This window comes from Panthera onca, chromosome C2 (genome assembly GCF_046562875.1).
Source record: "Panthera onca isolate mPanOnc1 chromosome C2, mPanOnc1 haplotype 2, whole genome shotgun sequence".
In the NCBI taxonomy this organism is placed as follows: Eukaryota; Metazoa; Chordata; class Mammalia; order Carnivora; family Felidae; genus Panthera; species Panthera onca.
This window is the reverse complement of record NC_138347.1, coordinates 157881096-157903291: the sequence shown is the minus strand read 5'-3', so window position 1 is coordinate 157903291 and position 22196 is coordinate 157881096. Positions and strand designations below refer to the sequence as shown.

The following is a 22196-nucleotide window of genomic DNA, read 5'->3' as shown; positions in this document are numbered from 1 at the left end:
TCAACATCCACGTGACATTGCTTAGCGGTTTCCTATTGCTGCCGTAACAAATCACTACAAACTTAGTAGAATAAAGCAACACAAATAGTTCTGGAGGTCGTATGTCTAAAGTCAGTTGACAGGGTTTTGTTCTTCCTGGAGGCTCTAGGGAAGAATCCATTTTCTTTCCTTTCTAGCTTCTTCTTCTTCTATTTTTTTTTAACGTTTACTTATTTTTGAGAGAGATAGAGTGTGAATGGGGAAGGGACAGAGAGAGGGGGAGACACAGAATCCCAAGCAGGCTCCAGGTTCTGAGCTGTCGACACAGAGCCCAACACAGGGCTTGAACACACAAACCGAGATCATGACCTGAGCTGAAGTCGGAAGCTCAGCCGACTGAGCCGCCCAGGTGCCCCTCCTTTCCAGCTTCTAGAGGCTGTGTGTATACTTCTGGACTCATGACCCCACATCTCTCTGACCTCTGCTTCCTTGTTGCACTTCCTTTGCTGACTCTTCTGCCTAACTCTTTTCCTCATAAGGACTCTTGCAATAATCCAGGATAATCTTCCCATCTCAAGGTCCTTAACTTAATCATGCCTCCCATGTGCCTTTTGCCTTGCAGGGTAACCATTCACAGGCTCTGGGGGTTAGGACATGGACATCTTTGCAGGGGGCATTATTCTACCCACCACACCTTGGACAGGTAAGGTAACCTGTGTGAATGTCAGTTTCCTCATCTCGAAAATGGGGATGATACAGTAAGTAGATGATGTCTGCTTGCCATGGTGCTGGGAACACAATGGATGCTTAAGAACTGGCAAATATTTTTATCCTCATGCACCGTGTACGGCACTTGGAGAAATTCAGAGTAGATGAGGCATTTTGTGAGAGAAATGTTGAATTACGGAAAATAACCGTAACAGATCATTTTATTAGTACTTTTGGTACTAAACCAAGTGTCCTATTAAAGCCCGGGGCTTGTCTGGTTGTCATATTCTAATTGTCATCCCGGTGAGTGCAGTCAAAGTGTTTTACTCTGTGTTTGAAACACATAATCTCTGATGTTCCCTGAATTCTCTGAATTCATAGGAAACCAAGATTTTATCACCTGCTCTCTTTTGCTCGAGAGCTGGCATTGCATGGTTTCAATAAAGAAAATCACAGAAGACTGAAAGAGTCTGGTGTTCATAAATCAAGGTCTGTGTGTGAGAGATCTCAGGGGACTTAATTTGGCAAAGGGAAGTTCCCTGAATCAAGGCATATTACAATTTGTGCCTAATCAGATTAAGTAGATCAAGGAAGAGGGGGATCGTGTCATCCCTCGCAAGGCTGTACATTTCCAGAGCAGGAGCCATCAAAAGGAGGAGTCTGGATGTCAGGAGTAGGGTGGTTGGAATGACCAAGTGCAGGCCGATCACAAGGCCAGCATCAGGAGCACTGCAATCCCAGGAAGATTTCGTCCTGGTACAAAACCAGCATTTTGGAATCCTGAGAATTTCGTTTCTGGCACTGGAATTAGGTCGCCTGTGTTTGAAACTGATTTATTAGCTGTGGCGTTGGGCAATGTTCTAATCTTTCTGTGCCTCGGTGTCTCCTGCTCCCAAAACGGTGAGGCTATAATGCACATCCCTGGCCGCTATGTAGATTAAATGAGTTAATCTATTCAAAGTGCTCAGCCTCTCTCACTCAGCACACAGTTAGCTATTAGTATTGTTGTGATTGGCTGTCTCTCAAATGAACTGGATATCTTCCGAGGCTCGCAGGGGTTGAGTGATTCATGCATCACACTGTCGTCAATTAGGGACACGTGACCAGGATTCCTTGTCTAAAGCTGCTCCAACTGGAGAGAGTTCCTGCAATCTAGAGGACGTTATGAGATTGGGAACAACAAGGGCACTGCCTCTCCATTGTATTGTGATTGCAAACGAGTCCAGGTTGCAAGTCTTCAAGAAAGCGGAGCTCCACTGCTCTCTGCAGTCAAACTCACCTTGGAGTCTGTGGATTGAGAGCCAACTTGGCAGATAGGAGACATTAACAGTGTATTAGTTGTGGTAGGCTCACTGCTGTAACAAACACATATTTCTGTGGCTTAATAAAATTGCCATATTTCTGTGGCTTAATAAAATTGCCCCTACCAAGTGAAGTCCAGAATAGGTGTTCCTGCTGTGTGGGCAGCTCCCCTCCAAGTAGCGATTAGGGACCCAAGCTCCTAACACCTTGAGTTCTGGAAATGGTGCCGTCATTTCCATTCCTGTTCCACGGGCTGCCGTCACATGGATGCTTATGAACTGCAAGGGGATCTGGGAAATATGGTCCCGCTGTTGTTCCCAGCGAGAAGAGGACACAGATTTGATGACTAGCTAGTTGGTTTTGCTGGAGAAAATGACGTTTCTTCAGAGGACCGAATAGAAGCTCAGACAAAATTTCACCTGCCAGCTTCCCTTCAGGTGAGCCCCCACCATCATCACCCCTTAGATTCAGGGAACTGCTCAGCCGGGAACGACCGAAGCTTGCCATCTACCCAAGATCACCTGTGTCCCTAATGAACCACCACGGATTTGGAACCAATGGTATCTTTTGGTTTTTGATGGCAGGGAGAATGGGGCAGTGAAAGGAAGACCAGGAAGCAAGCAGTGGATATTAAGGTAGCAAAAATGGGAAGGCTAAGAGGAACAATTGCTTTGAAATTAAAATATAATTTTTATTATGGAAGTATTTAAGCATACAGAAGTATAGAAAAATAGTCTTACTACAAACATTTAAGTAAAACAGTTAGAATCGCATTTAATTATGCAATAAAAGAAAAATATCCGTAATTCCACCACCTTCCAGCCAGTAATTGCTATGGTGTATTTCTTCCTAGTTTGTTTTTTTGTTTTGGTTGTTTTCCTCCCGACTGTAAGTTTCCTCGCGGAGTTGTAAAGAAGAGAAATGGCTATGATCCGGGACTGGGTAGCGTGTCCTTACAGCGGGCAGGGGTGGATTACCCAGAGTCCCCTGTGCTGTGTTCTTCACTCTGGGGGGCATTTCCCGCTTTTCCAATTCTCCAGCAGAAATGAGGGGGGCAGGAGGTGAGGAACACGAAGAAAGAGGATGCATAACCCCAGTCAGTCGTACGTTCACTTGTTAGCAACTCTGGTGGAAAGATTCCACGCAGGAGCGAGTGGAAACGCTTCCTCAAAACCACTTTCTCAAGGTGTCTCTCGCGTGCCCACACTTGGTGCCATGTGGTTGTGCTGGTTGTGAGGCTGGCGCGGCTCCTGTAGCGAAGACAAACCCGTCAGCAGTTTCAACAGGTGGGGGCGTGTTGCCCCTCAGCTGTACGCCCCTCGGGTGGGGGCCTACCCGGTCCCCAGAGGATGCCAGCAGGTGGTGCCTCAGCGGCCCCGGATGCTCCCCGGTGCGGGTGCGCTCTTAACGTCCCTTCCCTCCCTGCCTCACTTCCCGCAGGATGCACCAAGGACTGGCCTCCAACCCGAAGGGTACAGTTACCAAGGCTGGCCGCCGTGCCACGAAGCCCCCGGCTGTGTCCGTGCAAGGCCTTCTTCCCGCGGACCGCTCCAGTCGCTGACTGTCACAAGGCCCCCAACGCAGGTCGTTCCCAGGGGAACTGGGGCCCCCTGATGCCGGCTTTGCTACCTCTCCTCAGCCTGGCAGGCAGTGTAAGGCTTTCCTCCTCTTCTTCACTTCGGGCCAGACTCACCTTTGCCGGCTGGTCCGCCAGCCCTTCTGGCCTCATCTGGCTCCCACCCCACTGTCCCTCCCATACGTGTTTCCCTTAATAAAATCCTCGTATGTGTAATGCCACTTGGCACCTACTTAGAAAATCCAGACTGACACACTTCCCCTACTCCCCTCTTCATGCTTCCTAGAGTCACCTTCTCAAGTAAACACCTTGTGCTGGACTCTTGTTGTCAGCATCTACTTCCGGGGAAGCCGGCCTAGAACAGAAGACACTACAGAGAAACTGCCCACACCACTCCCACTCATCGCCCCGGAGCAGAATCTAGTCACATGGCCACATTGGACGAGGGAGGCCGGGCCAAGCAGTCTTCTAAGATGGGCCATGCGCGGGACGATGACTATTAGGGGGCCTGAGGGCAGTGTGGCTACTCCTTACTCAGCCTTCAAGGCCTGTTTAAATTCCTCCAAGGCCAAGGTTCTGGAGCAGGATGTAAAGAGGTAGAGCCCTTGGACAAGTCTGTGCTGATAGAAATTAATCAAAATCAGCCCAAGTCTGACTTTATACTATAGCGATTACTGTCTGCCCAAGACAAAAATCATGAAGTGTGTGAAGTATATGCCCTGAACGTAGCCCACCCTTCGGGCCATGGCCCCTTCTTTCCCTTTCAAATTCCCTCCGGAGCGTCAGCTGCCCAGAGCCCCTATTGCAATGTCCCAGCCCAGGCACTGATTCACCAACCCATTTCTCCTCCTTAACACACGCCTGTTCTGTTCCCCAAGGCTCTGCATACTAATGATGTGGTAAGTTAATTTAACCTAAAGACGTTAGTGTTGTCTGAGGCTTAACTGTGACAGCAACCGGACGGACACGTGTGGCGCCTAAGTAGAGCCTGTTAACGCCTTATCCAGCGGATGGAACGGTCACTTGCCTGGCGACTGCCACTGAGTCCTAGATTCCATGTGACAAGCAAATATTACCTGTCTTAGGCTTTTCTTCCAACGCAGATAGCAGAAGTCAAGGCTAAGGCGTAAGTGGGTCGCCCCAAAGAAGGATCTCATAACCCAGCAAGCTGAGACTCCTTAAATTTTGTGGTCTGTTTTCCTTTGGGCCATGTTCTTTGGAATTTTTTTTTTCTGTCATGTTCAAGAAAGAAGCACTAGGTCCTTTGATTCAACACTAAACTGTTCACAACAGTTATCTCTAGAGAGAGAGACTGTAGGGCAGAGGTCAATGCCAAGTTATTATATTTCTATAGAGTTTGAATTTTTCATATCAAGCATATCAAGTTTTGGTAACTTTAAAAAATAATGTAGTTTATGATAAACCCTTTGCCTCACCCTGTGGTAGGGACAAGGCATCCGTCCTATCTATTCTTGAGACGGCCTCTTTGCCTTTGGTAACTGATGACAAAGCCAATCGTTAGGGTCTTCTCTCTTGGGAATGCATTTGATTCCTTCCTGCCGTTGACTTTTTCTAACATGATATGAACTGTCCCTCAACCTTACCACCCACCCCATTGGTCAGCTGTTCTGATTTATTTAAGTAAAATGTTAAGTAAAATTAGAATGGAGGCCACATGTATTTGTCTGCAGTGCCTCGGCTTAGTGCCTAGTATAAAGTCGATCCTTTATAAATGTTTTTGAGTAATGGCTGAGCCCTCATATTCAAGGAACTCCTCACGACCACAGAGTTTTAATAAGGTGGCCACTGCAGTTCCTCTCCGGGAACGAACTAGCAATTCCTTGATGAGCTTTACCTGGAACATCCACCAAGATGCCGGACACAGTTGGAAAGGGGACATGATGGCCTGAATGATGGTATAATACTAAAATTAGGAGTAACATTTGTGAAAACAACCACCCCTGCCCTACTTACCTAGTCACTGGGTAAGGTGTGTTAGGCTTCAAGGAGAAATTACTGGCCACCATCTCAGACTTCTGTGGGAACTTCAGAAACTAAAAATAAAACATAATCAGAGTTTTGTGTTTTGTGTTTTTGACAATGGTATGTCCTGGGCTGCATTAGCCACGTCAACACTCTCAGAGACGGCTTTCCTGACCTTTTGTTTAGGCCCCATTACCTGCCGTTTAACTTTTGAAGTGATTTTCCAAATTTCACACCTTTGAGCCCCTAGCCTTTTGCCAACGTGGTTGTGTGCTGTGAGAGAGGGGACTGCTTCATGGCACAGCAAAAGCAGATATGTCAAAGTCCAACCCTGGCCCTGCCGGTCCTGGTCCTGCCGGTCCTGGCTCTGTGACCTTAACTCACTGAGCCTCAGTTTTCTCCTCTGTTAAATGGTATTAATAATGATAGCTGCCTCTAGCGTTTGTTTTAGGAATTAAATGACATAATCTACCTTTTTTTTTTTTCTTTAAAGCACTGGATACATAGAAAGCACTCAATAAATGGTAACCATTGTTAAAATCATCATCATCATCAAAAACTTGTCAATGAGTCCAGAAGGACCTGAGATATAGGCCCAGAAAATCTCTTTTAAGCCAAAGAATACTAAAACGAGTAGAGTTCATTCTCCTAGCCCTCATGTTCCGTTCTTTGCAGAACTGGGAGGTGGGTGGGCTGGAGCAAAGGAGTGGGGAGTGGGGTGGGAGCGCAAAGGGAGAATGAAGCCCGCTGATGGTAGGTTGGTAGTTTAGAAGCAACAATGCCAGCAGAGAGGAGACAGGAATTACCAAGAGTCCTGATGCCAGCTCTCTGCTGACATAATTAATGAGGCTGTTGTGCCAAAAATGAAGCATGTTGTTAATACACAGACTTGTTGGGTGCACAAGGGAAATGCAAATAAAAGTTTTGCCAAAAGGAGAGTGGGGTCAAATCGGCTCCAAAGGGAGACCACACTATCCATAAGACAATAATGTACAGATAACAAAACCGAGAAGAAAAGGGGTAAAAAAGAATTGATTTCAAACACAGGACCAACAGCCAAAAGATGGTGGGCTTTTAACACTATTACCTGGTGATTTTACTCTTATCTTTTTTTTTTAAGTTTGTTTGTTTATGTATTTACAGCACGCGCACAAGCAGGGGAGGGGCAGAGAGACAGGGACAGAGAGAGAATCCCAAGCAGGCTCAACACCCTCACCAACTCTGAATGGTGAGATCATGACCTGAGTCAAAATCAGGAGTCCCAAGTCACCTACAGAGCCTCCCAGATGCCCCTACTTTAGGTTCTTCACAGTGTGTCCAATTGGTCAAATTCACCTGTAACTAAATTCCAATGGAGTTTTAGCATTCAGGATTTTAATACGCATTCCATAGGATATGTAAGAGAAAACTTCAGAGATTAGTTTCCTCTCTACTTTGAAGAGCTCTTCAGCCCACATGAAAAATTTGAGATTTCTGTGCCTGCCGTTCCCATCATAAAAACAAAATGATTATCCGTTTGCCATTGACGTCTTCCCAAAGGTGGCTTCCGTTTTCTTTGAAAAAGGCCCTCTTGAATCACGTGGGAGGGATCGGGCCCCTGGGCTGCCTCTGCTGCGGGGGTGGGGGTCGGGGCGGGGGGAGGCAGGGGTTGGAGCAGGAGGTGCCGCGGAGGGCAGGGGAGCGGAGTCGGCCCCCTAGAGGCAGTTGCTCTGGCAGGTCTCCAGCAGGTGCGTCGCCCCAGCTGCGAGCCCCGGCCCCGCGCCCTGACCTTGGCCGCGCAGGGACCGCCCCTCGGGGGACCGGCTGGCTCAGCGGACCTCCCCCGGGGGGGGGGGGGCCAGGACGGCGGGGCTGGGGGGGGGGGCACTTGCCGGGGGACGCTCTCGTCTCCCCTTCCCCCGTCGCTACCCATCCGGCTCGCTGCCCACCACGCTCTTATGCCGCCTTCTTTCCCGGCTTTTACCGGGCCCGGCGGTGACCCCGAGAGAACGCTCGGGGGTCGAGAGGCGGTTTTAGGCGGCAGAATGCGGAAAGGTCTGTGTTATTTCTTTACAGTTCATTTACTTTTCCTTTGCCTTCCGCCGGCTGCCGAGGCTCTGGTGACAGCAAGAAATACTTAGAAGCCGGCGCAGGTCCGCGGGGCTGGCGGCGGGGGCCGGACGCGCCGCGGCTGCGCGCACGCGCGCGGGGCGGGGGCGGGGGCGCGCGCTCGGGGGGCGGGCGCGTGCGTGCGCGCGCGCATTGTTTCCGCTGGAAACGGGGGCCCCCGGCGGCCGTTTGGGTGCGAGCGCGGTGGCCGTCGCCGGGGTTTGGGCGCCGTGGCCCGCGAGGCGCGCGGGGGGTTTCCGGGCGCTTCGGCCGGACCCGAGGCGCGGTTCTCCGCCGACGTTCGCTGAGCGCTTACTCTGTGCCCGGGCACCGCTCTCACCCTTCCCTCGGATTCACCCAGGTTATCCTCAGTGACCACCCGGGAAAGGAGGTGCCGGTGTCCCTCTCGGGTTCCGGAGGGGGAAGCGAGGCACTGAGAGGTTGAGCCGCAGAGCTGTTGAGCTCAGCGTGGCTTCGGAATCTCCATCTTGCCGGCCGCTCCTTATTTCTTAAAGGCCGGAGCCCTTGGTCTCCTGTTGGAGAGTCGTGGAGTCATGGACCCGTTTCACGTCCCTCCAGGTCAAACGCCATTTCGGTTCATCCGAAACCCAGAGGCCGCTCACGAAGGCGCAGAAGGCATCAGAGTAACTGACTGTGGCTTGGCAAAGTGGGATCTCTCAACGCCTTATCTAATAAAGGTCACCGTCATTTTAAACCTACTGGTAGCATCTTTTATTCTAACTGTAACATTACATATAGTTTAACACGTTTGGTTCTTGATTCCTATTAGGAAAATGTAGGAGAGCACAAAATCTCAGCGCCCCCTATACCACAGATTGTTGAAAAAATCCTTCCAGTCATTTTTCTATGCATATATATTATAATAAATTAAAATGGCTATATTAAAAAATTTAAAACAGTATAATGTACATTCTGTCTTACACCCTTTTAAGTTTAACAATACGTCAATGAACATTTCCCTGCCAGATATTCTCCTACACCTCTTTTTAATGACTATTTCATTATACGATTTTGCCATAATTTAATTGCTAGCCTTGTTTTTTTAACATTTAGTTTTGCTATTATAAATAGTGAACATCAGAACGCAGTAATCTTTGACACACCTTGACTATTCCCTTAGGACACATGGCTAGCAATGGAGTTGCCAGGTCAAAGAATATCACGGTTTTAAAGGGGTCACATACCTTCCAGAAAGGTAGACTCAGTCCACACACCTCTAGGTAGAATGAATGTGTCCATTCCCACCCCCACCCCCACCCCCCCACCCCCGCCTCATTCTGGGTCATTGTTCAAGAGACTCGGTTAAACAAATGACACACTTAAAGAAAAAATACCTATGTAATGTTGGACTGTGTGGGGTTTCAAGAGAAAGACTATATTGTTGCAAATTTTTTAAACATTTGGCAAATTTGGTTTATTCGGACGCTCCCCTGACTGAATGGGACTCTGCAGAGGATATGGTTAAATAGGGACTTTTAGAGAAAGAAATCAGGAAAGTTACTTCTCCAACAATTTTTTTCTAAGGTGAGGAGACAGATGCTGTCTATAAACTGAAAAGGGAGGTATTAATGACTTCTTTTGCGGGGCCTTGGCTCCCTGGCAACTTACCCATTGTCAGGTCTGAAAACACAGACCGTGCCGCCGCCTGCCTCAGACCTACCTGCAGAAATATTGAAGGCAGCAAACCCGGGCAATTAGAGGTTTCTGTTCGTTTTCCTGCCCTTTCATTCTACCGACTCCCCCTCCTCCCCATCAGCAAGTTGGAGTGACAAATATTTTAAGTCAGCTTGTCACGCATGAGCAGCACAGCTGTGTGAATGACTGATTTTCTTGACATTCCGAACAGCTTTGTGTGGGCGCGTGGAGACCTGCAGACCCTCAAGTCCGACACCGTCTGACTTACAAGACGCCGTGGGTTTGGTATTTGAGGCAATAGTGGGGGTCTGGGCAGGTGGCGTTTTAGGACCAGGAAATGAACAGACCTGCAGTCCGCAGACGTTTTTTGGAATATACGTGTTTGTTGCAATGACCTCTAGGTGGATTTCTGCAGCGACAAAGAGGAGGCTTTTAGGGTGTGGTTTAAATTCCTTTCCTTGCAAAGCTTGCTCTCAAATCACTTTTGCCTAACGGGCTGGAGACCACGATGTCCTTAGAGAATCTGAAAGAGGCACTTGGACCTGACTGGCCTTTTTTCTCCCCACTCAGCATTGCAGCAAGAGTAACAGATACCTATTTAGGGAAGGCATGTTCCCTTTTTATATGCAAACCTTGTTGCTAAAAATTCTCTTTTAGATGAATTATTAAACCCAATTTATAAAATAAGGACAGTACAGATTTCCTCTTGAACTATTCTTTCTCTTTGATATGTGATCCCCACGTCTGCCGGTGGAGAAAAGCAGAGACAATATGAGAGGCCAGGTGGGGGTGGGAGGAAGGAGGTACTAAAGGTCACTTTAGCACTGCAGAAATTCCCTGAGTGCTTGGACCCCTTGGGGTACCTTTGGAATTCTTTAATCATCCTATACAAATGCACATGAACATAATTATTTTGTAAACCTAGATGTCTGTCTCGTCATGGTGTAAGAAAGTAGGAATATTTAACGTATTGAAATTCCTCTAAGAAACTACTGTCTTTGGGAACATCTGTGTTTGGAGCATTCAGGTAGGTGCTTTCAAGGGAGAGAGAAGGTTATTCTTTTTCATTCAAGGGGAGGGATTTTTGTGTTGCTCTTGAAGGAGACTCCGCAGGAAAGCTGCTGGAGCAGTTGCGCCGATGCGAAGCCACCACCGGAGAGGTGTGGTGGCCCCGGGGTGTTCTGAGATCCGGGAGACCTGGATGCTCAACTGGCTGTTTGGGTCATAAGCCTAACAGGACATGTAGACCGCCCCCCTCCTTTATGACATCTTCAGTAACATCTATACTTTCTAGACGCATGAAAGCCTTTGCTAATTAATATTCTCCTTACATGGTTTAGAACTGTTACGGAATTCACACCCCTTTCTGCAGTGCATACATTTTTATAGTCATTGTGGAAAAGAAGTTAACCATGAGGTTGAAATTCATACTTTAACGCCAGCTTTAGGTGCTGCCTCCCAGGCTAGTTTTTCCTACTGTTGTACCTGCTCCGTGTCATCAACGTCCCCAATACATGCAACGTGGTCCCAGGGCCAGCAGCGTCACGTGGGAGCTGGATAGACCTCGTGATGCAGAATCTGCTCTTTAACAAGATCCCCAGTGATTCAGGGGCACTTGACAGTTTGCAAAGCGCTGGTCTACAGCACTGGTTCTAAACTGGCTGCACACGGGCATCCCTGGAGAGCTTCACGCACTATAGTCCTGAGTCCCACATCCGAGATTCCGATTTCATTGTTTGGGGAAGGGGGGGCCCCGAGGATTTTTCAAGCCTCTCAGATGATTATAATGGTATTTGATTATAAGAATGTTTGAAAAACACTGATCTCAGAACACTTCCTTTTCCAAATCGTTTTTAAACCCAGACACCTTGTGAAGTACCCGTTCTGGACACAAAGTTCGCTGCCTTCACCAGCCGCAGCTCTCCCCCGGAGGCGAAAGCTCCTGTGTAACAGATTTTCACCACTAGCCTCCATGGAAGACTTAAGCCCATGGCAGACATTCAGAGGAGTTTCGGGGATGGTGATAGGGAGAAACTTAGCGTGTCTGACTCCATATTGCCCCCATTTCTCTTGCTGCTGTCACCTGTGGCTTAAAACTCCTGCTTAGCCCTGCACGTAGGCACGCTACAGCTAAGATTTGCAGAAATCACCTTTCCCCCGAAACCCACCTCACCCGAGGAGAGAAGGAAGTACAGACAGAAATGACTACGCCATGGCATGATTTACAGGAATGATATGACCAGATTCCCGGACACAGAGCTCAACTGACCAAGGACAGAGAGTTTACACCGCCTTCCTGGGTTGTCTACAGATGTCAGTCACTTTTGACTCCACCCCTGTCCCCCTGCCCTAACATAAAGGAAGTGCAGCCTGATGCTCAGGGAGACGGATCACTGGGACAACAGTCTGCCATCTCCTGGGCTTGCCGGCTTTCTGGCCAAAGTCGCTTTCCTTGTCTCAGCATCTTGCCTCTCGGCTTACTGGCCTGTCATGCGGTGATTGGAAGCAGCTGGGTCCCGGTAACGGGGTCACCCTGCTCTCACACCTTGTGCCCCACCTTCTGCTTCTGGCTGCCCAATGTGGTGGCTCAGGGCAAGGGCTCTGGGGTTGGAAGGCCTGAGTCCACGCCACCGCTCTGCGCCCGAATGGATACCTACTCCCTCGAAGGCTGCATTCCTCTCTTCGAGTGGGGTTGATAATAGTGCTTACCTCACAGGATGGTGAGGACGGGATCTGAGAGATAATGCACGGAGACCACGTCCCAGGACTCATATTCAAACAATAAAGAGAACATAACCCAACAGGACTAAGAGGAGGAAACCCTAATTAGTGCTCAGCTTTCTCTGCGGTTAAAAGCTTGCACATGGGCTTGCCAACAAGCAACATGCCCATTCGTGCCACAGACACCTAGAAAAACTCAGGAATCCAAGGGCCAGGTATCTCTGAAAGTCAGGGTAAGTGGAAAGGCTGAGGAAGAGAACCCATAAGTCTGTCTGAAGGGCAGTCAAGTCCCTGCCCTTCCCCATCCCAGCAGAGCGCCTGGAGTTTTCCCTCTGGAGGAAGAGACCCAGGGCAGCTCCAGGTTTGGAGATGCCAGGCGCGGCTGGGGAGGAGGTGAGGGCTGCACGGAAATGAGAGGAAGTGAAATTGTGATCTTACCCCTGCTTCGGTCCTCTTTCCCAACTAGGTTCCCAGAGTGCTGGTTGCCGGCACCCATTCTCCAGCCAGGAACCAGAGAAAAGACAAAAATGTTGAATTTGACAGAAGCTTCTAAACGAACAGCAGGGCTGCTGCCTGATGGTCCTTAGTGAAGCCACGGCTGGGCAGCCCTTTCCCACTTGAAGAGTTTCCAGCCAACCTTTGAGGCCACTGTCCTAGCATAAAGGGAGGCAAAGATCACAGGAAAACCCCTCAACATGGAAAGCAGACATCAAAATAGATGAGAAGAAAAAGAATGGAGTAAACAGAGGTCATGCCCCACCCTTGAGGGGAGAGAAGTCATGGCACCCATGAGGCGAGAATGTTGAGAAGACAGTAGGGGGATTGGAAAACAGTACACAACAAATAAGATGAAATTAAGAGGACGGGGCTAAAGCCAAGATCATCTCTCAGAAAGTGTGATGAAGAGCACTAGGTAACATAAGACATCCGATAGAAAACAAAAGGTATTCTATGGAGAACAACAGCAACAACAACAAATGGAGGGAAACTTATCAGAGGAAACAATATTTTAAAATATCCCAAAACTAAAGAATATGATTTTTCACACCAAACAGGCCCAGAATAAGGGCCCAGCACACTGGATTTTTTTAGAAGGGGAGAAGGACCCACCTAAAGCACATTTGCATGAAATTTAAATATTTCAGGAGTTAAGAGCAGATTCTTAAAAAGTGCTCTGGGACAGAAGGGGCAAGAAGAACAGATTAGGGGTCACTTGCACAGGGCTAGGGGTCAGAGGAGCATCAACTTTCTCGGCAACGTTGGAATCTAGAAGACAGGGCAACAAGACTTTCAAAATGCTGAAAAAGCATATTTCTGGTCTAGAACTCTATATGGTAGTCCCCCCTATCCACGGGGGATACATTCCAAGACCCCCAGTGGATGCCCGAAATTGTGACTAGTGCCAAACCCCATACGTGCTGTGTTTTCTTCCTACACGTGCATCCCTATGATAAGGCATAATTTATAAAGTAGGCACAGTAAGAGATTAACAACAAAACTAATAAAATAGAACAATTACAACAATCTATTGTAATAAAAGTTACGTGGATGTGGTCTCTCTCGGTCTCTCTCTCAAAATATCTTACTGTACCGTACTCACCCTTCTTCTTCTTCTTCTTGTGATGATGTGAGATGACAGAATGCCTACCTGGTGAGGTGAAGGAAGGTGAATGACCAGACACTGTGACGTAGCATCAGGCTAGTCCTGACCTGACAGTACGTCAGAAGGAGGTTCGTACCCGGTCAGACAACCAAGGGCAGTCTCTGAATGATCGTACAAATACACCACGAAAGGGAATTAACAAAGGGAAAGGAAGGCACAGGATCTGAAAAATGGATGCGACACAGAAGAAAGGCAGAGGGAATTCAAGGCTCCATGAGTGGAGCCCTAGGATCACCACTGGGAAGCAAGGACGGGGAGCCACGAGCCCAGACTGGAACAGGAGGAAGGACGGCTGCAGGGAGGACATCTCCAAAATACAGGTGGAACCGACATGTTGGAATACACGGAGGAGGGTCTTACATCTGTTCTGGAGAGTTTGTGGGGAGAATTGGTGGTGACCTGAAATTGTGCGAATGGAAAAAAGGCCAGTTCTTAAGTCCAGGGAAAACAAGAAGTCATATATGAAAGGAAATGTAATACTTTTCTGGAGCAGCTTGACCAATGTGTTCTCAGTAAAAATAATGTATTCATGGAATATTTACTTAACAAACAATGTGATATGATTACATGGGGAGGATGTGGTGGGAAAGTGGATAAGGTATGTGTGCTAACGCCCTCATCACCCATAGCAGGAAGGCAGGAGATTATGTCTAAAATGGAAAAATCAACACCATCGTGTAAGCCTTTTGCTCAGACACATGGAGGTAAATAAAAAACTCTATTTGCCAAAGAGTTGGATGTGGGGGTAGGAGGCACGGGAAGGGAAAGGCTGTTTTTCTCACTACCCTTTGAGTACTGTTTGGCTTTTTAAAACATATGCAGGTTAATATGTTAAGAAATCTTTGGTACATGTAGGATTAAATTTTCAAACGATGCCGAGCCCCGGGCCTGGCCCATGGTAAGTGTTGGCCAGTGTGAGGAAGCTGCCCTTCCCATTTCTGTCCCCAGCCCCCTTGGCTTTTCTCGGCAAACTTGAGAGGTAAGTGCAAAAGCTGGCCAGTGAGATTTTTTTCAACTTCACGTCTCTCTTGTGCACTCAAAAGAGCCTGCTGTAGCATCGGTTTTGGTCGCTGTTTGCCTTAGCCGATTAGGCGGCTCTAATAAGTTATGGTAGACCAGGGGCACGAGCAACAATGTTTCTCACGGTTCCAGAAATGAGAAGTCCGGGATCAAGGTGCTGGCCCGTCTGGTTCTCCGTGAGGGCCCGCTTCCCAGGCTGTCAGCGGCCACCTTCTCAGTGTGTCCCCACATGATGGAGACAGAACGGGCAAGCTTCTCCCCCCTCTTGTAAGGACCCTTGCCCCGTCCTGGGGACGCCCCCCTCACGACCTAATTAGCTCCCAGTAGCTCCAAATACCCTCCCATTTGGGTTTCCACGTATAAATCTGGGGGGTCTCATTCAGTCCATCGCATCGGTGTGCTGCCTTATTTTTGTTTTTTTGCTACGTTTTGCCCTCACAGAGACGGTCCTTCGGCACTGTGCTTTGTTGGAGAAACTCAGTGCACAGGAAACTTCCAGAATGGTTTTGGCTGCTTTAGTCATTGAAATAAATGGTGTTTTAAAAAAGAAATCTTACTTTTCACCTTCTACATAACCAGGGATTTCTCTTACATATGAGGAAGTTATGTGTGTGAAAAATCAGTGTCTTTTGGAGTAGCGGCATGGATGGATTAAAGGTTCCCCACTGAAATAAATAGTCGAGGCCTTTGTGCAAAATGCCCCTCTGCCTTATGCTGCTGGGAGGGGAGGGGCTTGTACACTGAAGGCCTTATGTGGGTGGAAAGCTGTACCTGTTAGAGCGGATTGTTTCCTGGAAATCAGTGAAAGGGCTGAGCCTGTGCATGTGGGCTGTCTGGGGGTGAATGGAGCACCACCCCGGATCCCAGAGCCTGGGGGGTCTGGGGAGGGGGGAGGGGGGAGGGGGGAGGGTCCGGTAGTAAATGCTGAGAACGCACAGACACCTGTGGAGGACAGGGGACCCGGCTCCTCACTGTGGATGTAGGGGTCCGCAGGCCTCTTGCCTCCATGCGGCAGGGCCGGGGGAGCCCTACTGACACGGGGCTCAGAAGAGTTCCCTGTGTCTCTGTTGATTTCGCACAGCCACGTGGCTGTCTTCACCTCTGCAGAGAACAGGACGGCCTGGCGTTTGGACACGAGACAGCCTTGCCTCCCGGGAAAAAAAAAAAAAAAGCCCTCTCAGTGACCAAAGTGTGTTTCTTTTCTGAAAGTCACTTTCTCCCCCTCGCATTCCCATAACCAAGCTGAAGGTACAGGGCACCCAACAGGGCGCCCGTCTACACGTCTCAGTTCAGCTCCTCATCCGCAGTGACTGAAACAGCAAAAAGAATTTTTAAAAATAAGTTTTGTCGTCAGCCTCGCTTGATCCCGGGCAGCACTGTTCCTGCAGATGTGGTGAAACCCTCTCACAGGCCAGCTTGCTTTGTTCCGGAGGCAATTTGTACAGAAAGCAGCAAGCTCCCCGATGCCAGACGGCAGGGAGATAGACCGCCATCCAGGCCCTGCTGCTGGGAGCCGCGGGTGGGGCGCGGGGTGTGGGGGTGCGAGTGTGCGTGTGCGCGCGCGTGTGTGTGAGTGTGCGGGGGTGGGGGGGCCGGAAGGCGTGGTGGGCAGAGGTGGAAAAGACGAAGGAGGAAGGGTGCTTACGAGGTTGAACCCCACTCTCGGGGCCTATTCTATGTGTTTAACAACGAGTGATCTGTTCTGTCTTAAGTATTCAGCCTCTTCATATGAAAATCCCAGCAAGATTCCACCACATTTATTTTTAAAGTACTTGCAATCTGAAGATGGACTTCAGAAAGACTTTCTGTTTGCACTGGGGGTGATTGCAGATAATTTCTTTCTCGAAATGAACCCCTTGCCCTTTCTGCAGGGGAGAGAAGATGTTTCTCGTGAAAAGAGCTGTCACGACAGGGGGCACCCATTCTTTATTAGCAACAGGATAATAAGTCCTGTTTCATGAGAAAAGTATAGACGGTCTAAGAAGGAAGACGTTCCTGCACGGCGTGCCTGTGCCCCATCCGCAGCTGCTGCCATGTGGCAGCGTGGTTCCTAATTTTAAGGACGGCATTGGGAAAGAAAGCATGTGTTCTGAGCAGAGAGCTTCACTCCACAGCGACTCAGTCCTGTGCAAAGGGGCTCGACAGAGCACGGGGGTACCAGAGGTGATTTTAGGTGGGACACAGCAAGCACTTTTCTTTTTTAAAGTCATGTATTTATTTTAATGTGTGTTAGAAAGGTGACAACCAACGTATCGGGTTCACAATGACACGGAGACATAATATTCCTCTAAGACAAATCATTTCGATTTTTAAAACGTGTTTAAGAAACAGTCAGCCAGGAGTGGATCATAATAATCCGGGAGAGTATCACCCCAGGTTAGGTGAGAAAAAGAATCCTCCCTGGTGGTCTCCTTTGGCAAGACTTGATGAGGGGGCCCATCGCAGATCCCCGGGACAGGGTAAATGGAGCCCTGAAACCTGCTAACGGCGGCCCCCCAGAGGAGCCCCAGCGGCAGCTGTTAGCACTGAGGCCCAAAAAGGTTAAAGAAGGGAACCGGGCCTCACTGAGAACTGAGGTGCCAATGGGTCCCGCTGTAGACGGAGACAGGACGCCCAAGTGAGGAGAGTCCCCGGGCCTCTTCCTTGGAGCTCTCTGCTTTTGCCAGGGCCTTCCATGGGCCAAGCCGCTTGGCCAGTGGCAGAGAACCTGGGGGGCGGGAATGGCGAAGGCAGTGCACGATGGCTGCGGTTTGGCTTTTCACAGCGGTCTGGCGAGGTTGATGTGATCACCGCCACTTTCTGGATGAGAAAGCCATGCCTTAGATGGGTTAACAGTTCCTAAGCTTACGCTGCTGATGAGTAGATCTTCACCTCTGCTGAGGGTAACACTGGGTCTCAATCCAGATCTGATGGTCATCGAGCCTGAGCTCTTAGCCATCACACTATACACACAGACACGCACACACCCACACACCCACACACCCACACACACACACACACACACCTCTTATATGACAACCAGCAAACTGATATTGGAACTGTGTTCACAAAGGCTATACACAATAAAGCATATTAAAAACGTAGTCGAGGGGCACCTGGGTGGCTCAGTCGGTTAAGCGTCCGACTTCGGCTCAGGCCGTGATCTTGCGGTTTGTGAGTTCGAGCCCCGTGTGGGTCTCTGTGCTGACAGCTCAGAGCCTGGAGCCTGCTTTATATTCTGCGTCTCCCTCTCCCTCTGCCCCTCCCCTACTCGCACTCTGTCTCTCTCTCTCTCAAAAATAAATAAACGTTAAAAGAAAATTCAAAAACGAAGTCGAAGTGCTGATGTTTCATTCCTTTCCAAGACCTCTGTGGTCAGGAGCACACAGCTGGCTTCACGTGTAGACGAGGTTCAGCCATCACACCACATCTTGGTAATTTACCCCAGGCCTTGTTATTCTAGCCACAGACATAAACCCTATTTGTCCAAGTGCCGGAGTCTGGTTGACTCTCCTTAGGGCCTCACACTCAAGGACAGGGCTCCTGGCCAAATTAAAGTGGGGCCTGGGAGAGTACAAATGCACTTAAAAAATAATAATAATTGCATGTACTTTCTTTAATGAGGTCTCATTCCCACTTGGCAGCAGGAAGACTGAATTCAGTCCCCTCCAGCAAAGGCCAGCCTAATCCAATAAAAATGTTAGTCTAATCCAAGAATTCAATCACAGTCCAGTTCAAAGTTCTCACTGGGAGAGGTGCTTCCCATCCCCCACCAGATGGGAAGATCTCGGGGGCCTCCAGCCAGCCCTCAGCCTAGCGAGCAGGGGCAAGCCGGAACCCCACGGGGGCAAGCCTGCGTGGCCTTCACGGCCGCTGTGCTCCCCTCGGCTCCTCGTGTTCAGCTGCCAGCTCCGAGCCCATTTCATGGCTCTGGGCTGTCTAGCAGGTGGGCACCTTCTGCCGAGCATGTGCAGAAGCATAGTGGCTGCTACGAGCCCCTTTACCCAAGTAGGCTGTCCGCCTCCCAGCCTCTGCCAGTGAACCCTCTGTTCCTCTGGGCAATCTTTGGAGGTGAGGAGAGTAGGCCACCATACTTTTGACATTGACTTTTTAAATGGTTACGAGAAGGGGGGGCGGGGAGGAAGAATCCCCATCTGGTTCCGGATAGCCTGGACTCCCTTGAATAGATGGCGTGAGGCAGGCTTAAACGCTAATGCTTTATCCGAAGGTACAGTCCCAGCCCTACTTCGAGAGGCTGGTCATCTTGCTGTGCGGGATGTCTCTGAACAGATTTTTCGGAAATCCCAGGCCTTGAAAGAGTCCATTATGGTGGAATGGAGAGAACTTCACTGGTCAAGTTCTCTACACAGGGAGTTAAGTTCCCTGTGCTTCCGGGTGATATCGCCCGAGTCCTTCGGGAGCCACTGGGGAAGCCAGATCCCAGGAAATATCCAGCATGATAGGTCCTCTGAGTCTTGAAGTCATGGGAGCAACCAGAGACCCACGCGGAGGCCTCAGGTGGGTAGAACTTAGTTGCCTCCCGGAAGCCCTCACGGCAGAGGCTGGGCATGGTGGTGGCCCCTTGAGAGAATGAGGCAGCGCGTGAGGTGTCTGATACAGAGAGGGTGATTTTTCCTTTTTACATATTCTAGAAGAAACTGGGCTGAAATCAGGCTAAAATGACCTCCAAAACGTCCCAGTATAAAAAACACACGATGGGTCACTTGGGAAAGAGGCTTCCCTCAGCATGCCCAGGATTCTCTCTGCTCCGTTCCAGGCTCTGAACCTGTGCGCAACTGTGGCAACCCTCCACGGCACAGAGACCTGGGACTGCTTTTCCAAGTGTGAGTTCTATGGTGTGTCCCAGTGGTTAGCACTAGGGCTTTCCTGATACACAGTTGTGCAGAATAAATGAGGCAAATCCAGGGTTTCCCACATTTGGGGCCTTTGCACGCTGCCTTCACATTTTGCCCCTGACCTGCGTGCCATCTGTTTTTATTATTTAGTTGATATCTTTCTTTCATGTTTTTAATGTTTATTTATTTGAGAGAGAGAGAGGAGAGAGGGCACGCACAAGCAGGGGAGGGGCAGAGAGAGAGAGAATCCCAAGCAGGCTCTGCCATGTTAGCACAGAGCCCTATGCAGGGCTCGAACTCACAGACTGTGAGCTCATGACCTGAGCTGAAGTCAAGAGTCAGATGCTTAGCCGACGGAGCCACCCAGGCTCCCCATTGACAGCTTTCTTCTTTTTTTTTTTTTTTTAATTTTTTTTTTTAACATTTATTTATTTTTGGGACAGAGAGAGACAGAGCATGAACGGGGGAGGGGCAGAGAGAGCGGGAGACACAGAATCGGAAGAGGCTCCAGGCTCTGAGCCATCAGCCCAGAGCCCGACGCGGGGCTCGAACTCACGAACCGCGAGATCGTGACCTGAGCCGAAGTCGGACGCTCAACTGACTGAGCCACCCAGGCGCCCCGACAGCTTTCTTTAAATTGACTCGATTTTAAACCGAACTCTTACGCCAAGCACAGTTATTTGTGAATTCTCTAGGATGACAAGCTGGTCCTATACATATTCATAACATACTAGAATGAGCGTGTGAGTCTTAAATTGAGAAGATGATCATCATCTGACACCATCTCATCTGTGGAAAGCCGCACAAGGCTGCACCTTGACGGACGCTGAGCTAATCTGCATATTCAGGCAGAATCTGGTGTTGCGTCAACGTTCTCCGAGCCGGCTCCTTCAGCCCTGGCCAAGGCTGTGCCGTGTACTTCCTGAGCGTGCGCTGCTCATTTATTTGGTCCCCTGCTCTTCTGTCTGGCCTGCTGCCCGGGGGAGCAAAGCCTGTCTCCCACTGCCTCTCAGGCTGCTCCCGGACACTGTTCTCCCATTCCCATGCAAACGCCCTTCTTGACATTCCTGTCATTGGTCCCTACCTCCCCCTCCTCTCCCGGTGGCCACCTTCCACAACCTTCTGGTCACACTCCCTCTCTTTCCCTAAACACTTGGGCACCTGCCACTTGTTTTTCTTCTCCACTCCAAGCCCCTCCATAAACTTCATGGCTTCAGCTTTGATGTCCATCTTTGACCTCTTCCAATAACCACTTCGTCACCTCCCCTTCTGGCAAACCATGGATGGCTGCATACCATGGAGCTCACCACCTCCTGGAATTACACAACCTCACAAATCGTTCAATCTCATGGGGCTCCCGGGTGGCTCAGTCGGTTATGTGGCTGACTCTTGGTTTGGGCTCAGGTCGTGGTCTCACGGTTCATGAGCTCAAGCCCCACGTTGGGCTCCGTGCTCACAGCTCAGAGCCTGCCTGGGGTTCTCTTTCTCCTTCTCTCTCTGCCCTTCCCTGCTCTCTCTCTTTCAAAATAAATAAACATTGAGAAAAGAAATCTTTTAATCTCAGGCTTCACACTTCACCCTTCCAACCCTTTGCGCCCTTATTCCCCGTGTTCTGCCCCCTGAACTTCATTCGGACTCTAATTGTTTGATCCCTTCCCCCTTTTTGCCACAGTTCCTCATCCACTTTCCCTGCCCAGTCTGTGTCCTGTGAGGTTTTCCTTAGTGACTGGGAGGGTCCTGGCCGCTTTCTGTTTCCACCACACACATCGTACAAACCCCCAACCTTGGAGCAATCAACCTACCTGCAGGCCAGTCCCATACGTGGGCTGCGGTGACGGGGGTGGGGGTGGGGGGGGTGGGGGGGGTGGAGGGGGGGGGGTGGAGGGGGGGGGTGGGCTGAGCTCTGTTGCCGCAAAGCTATCCAGCCTTTTCTCAGTTGTTTTGTTCTTCTTTCCCGATTTTTGGTACTGTTGGATAAGGCTGCTGAAGAGGGGGAAAAAGGATTTATAAGTGTTCTGAAAACTATAAAGTGCGTATTTAAAAAGCCAAGCATTGCATCCTTATCATGAAAGACCTGACATGCCCCATTGAGGGATTCACAATCCGGCAGTTGTGAGAGTAGCTCCTTTGACCTCACCTGGGACCGGGACGTACACTTCTGTTTGAAATGCCCTTCCCTTTTCAAAACCTTCAAATTGCCCTGGAGTCACTTCTTATAGGAAACCTGGTCTCAGCCCCGGGCTCGGTTACGCGGCCCTTCCCGTCGTGCTCCTTGCTGGGTTTTCTAACGAGCTGGTTATTTGTTGGGTTCCCCCTTAGCCTGGGCCGCGGGTCTTTGAGGGCAAGGACTGTGTCTAACTCATTTCATTCCTCCGCCTCTCGGTCCAGAGCAGGCCCACAAAACTGAAATGAAGGGGAGCGAGAAGGGGAACTCCAACCTCTTCTGGAGAACAAAGAAAATGTAGTGCGTAAGATGGTGATGAGCCACAAGAGACAATATTTTGTCTGCTTAGCATTCTACCTTCTGGGGGAAGCATCTGTTCCCCACTCCAACCATGTGGAATGGAAGGTAACAATCCCAGGATGTCTCTCCCTTGGCCACTGTCGGCTGGCCTCGGCGGAGCCAATCAGAGTGCTTCCTGGGATTTTTGAACTGGAATTAGAG

At 49.6% G+C, this 22196-nt stretch overlaps 2 long non-coding RNA genes across 3 annotated transcripts; one reads left to right on the top strand and one right to left on the bottom strand.

The window, feature by feature from the left end:
- Nucleotides 1–2665: 2665 nt before the first annotated feature.
- Nucleotides 2666–7729, bottom strand: LOC132682849 (uncharacterized). Of its 2 annotated transcripts, none has more exons than XR_013549967.1 (3): nt 7613–7729; nt 5540–5619; nt 2666–3239 (listed from the first exon to the last, which is right to left on the bottom strand). It is a non-coding gene; the product is annotated as an uncharacterized LOC132682849 (long non-coding RNA). The 2 variants fall into 2 exon arrangements; XR_009611894.2 differs by lacking the exon at nt 7613–7729 and adding an exon at nt 7512–7589.
- On the top strand, nt 7490–8351 carry LOC132682850 (uncharacterized). Its single transcript, XR_009611895.2, has 2 exons — nt 7490–7582; nt 8216–8351. It is a non-coding gene; the product is annotated as an uncharacterized LOC132682850 (long non-coding RNA).
- The last annotated feature ends 13845 nt before the right edge of the window (nt 8352–22196 follow it).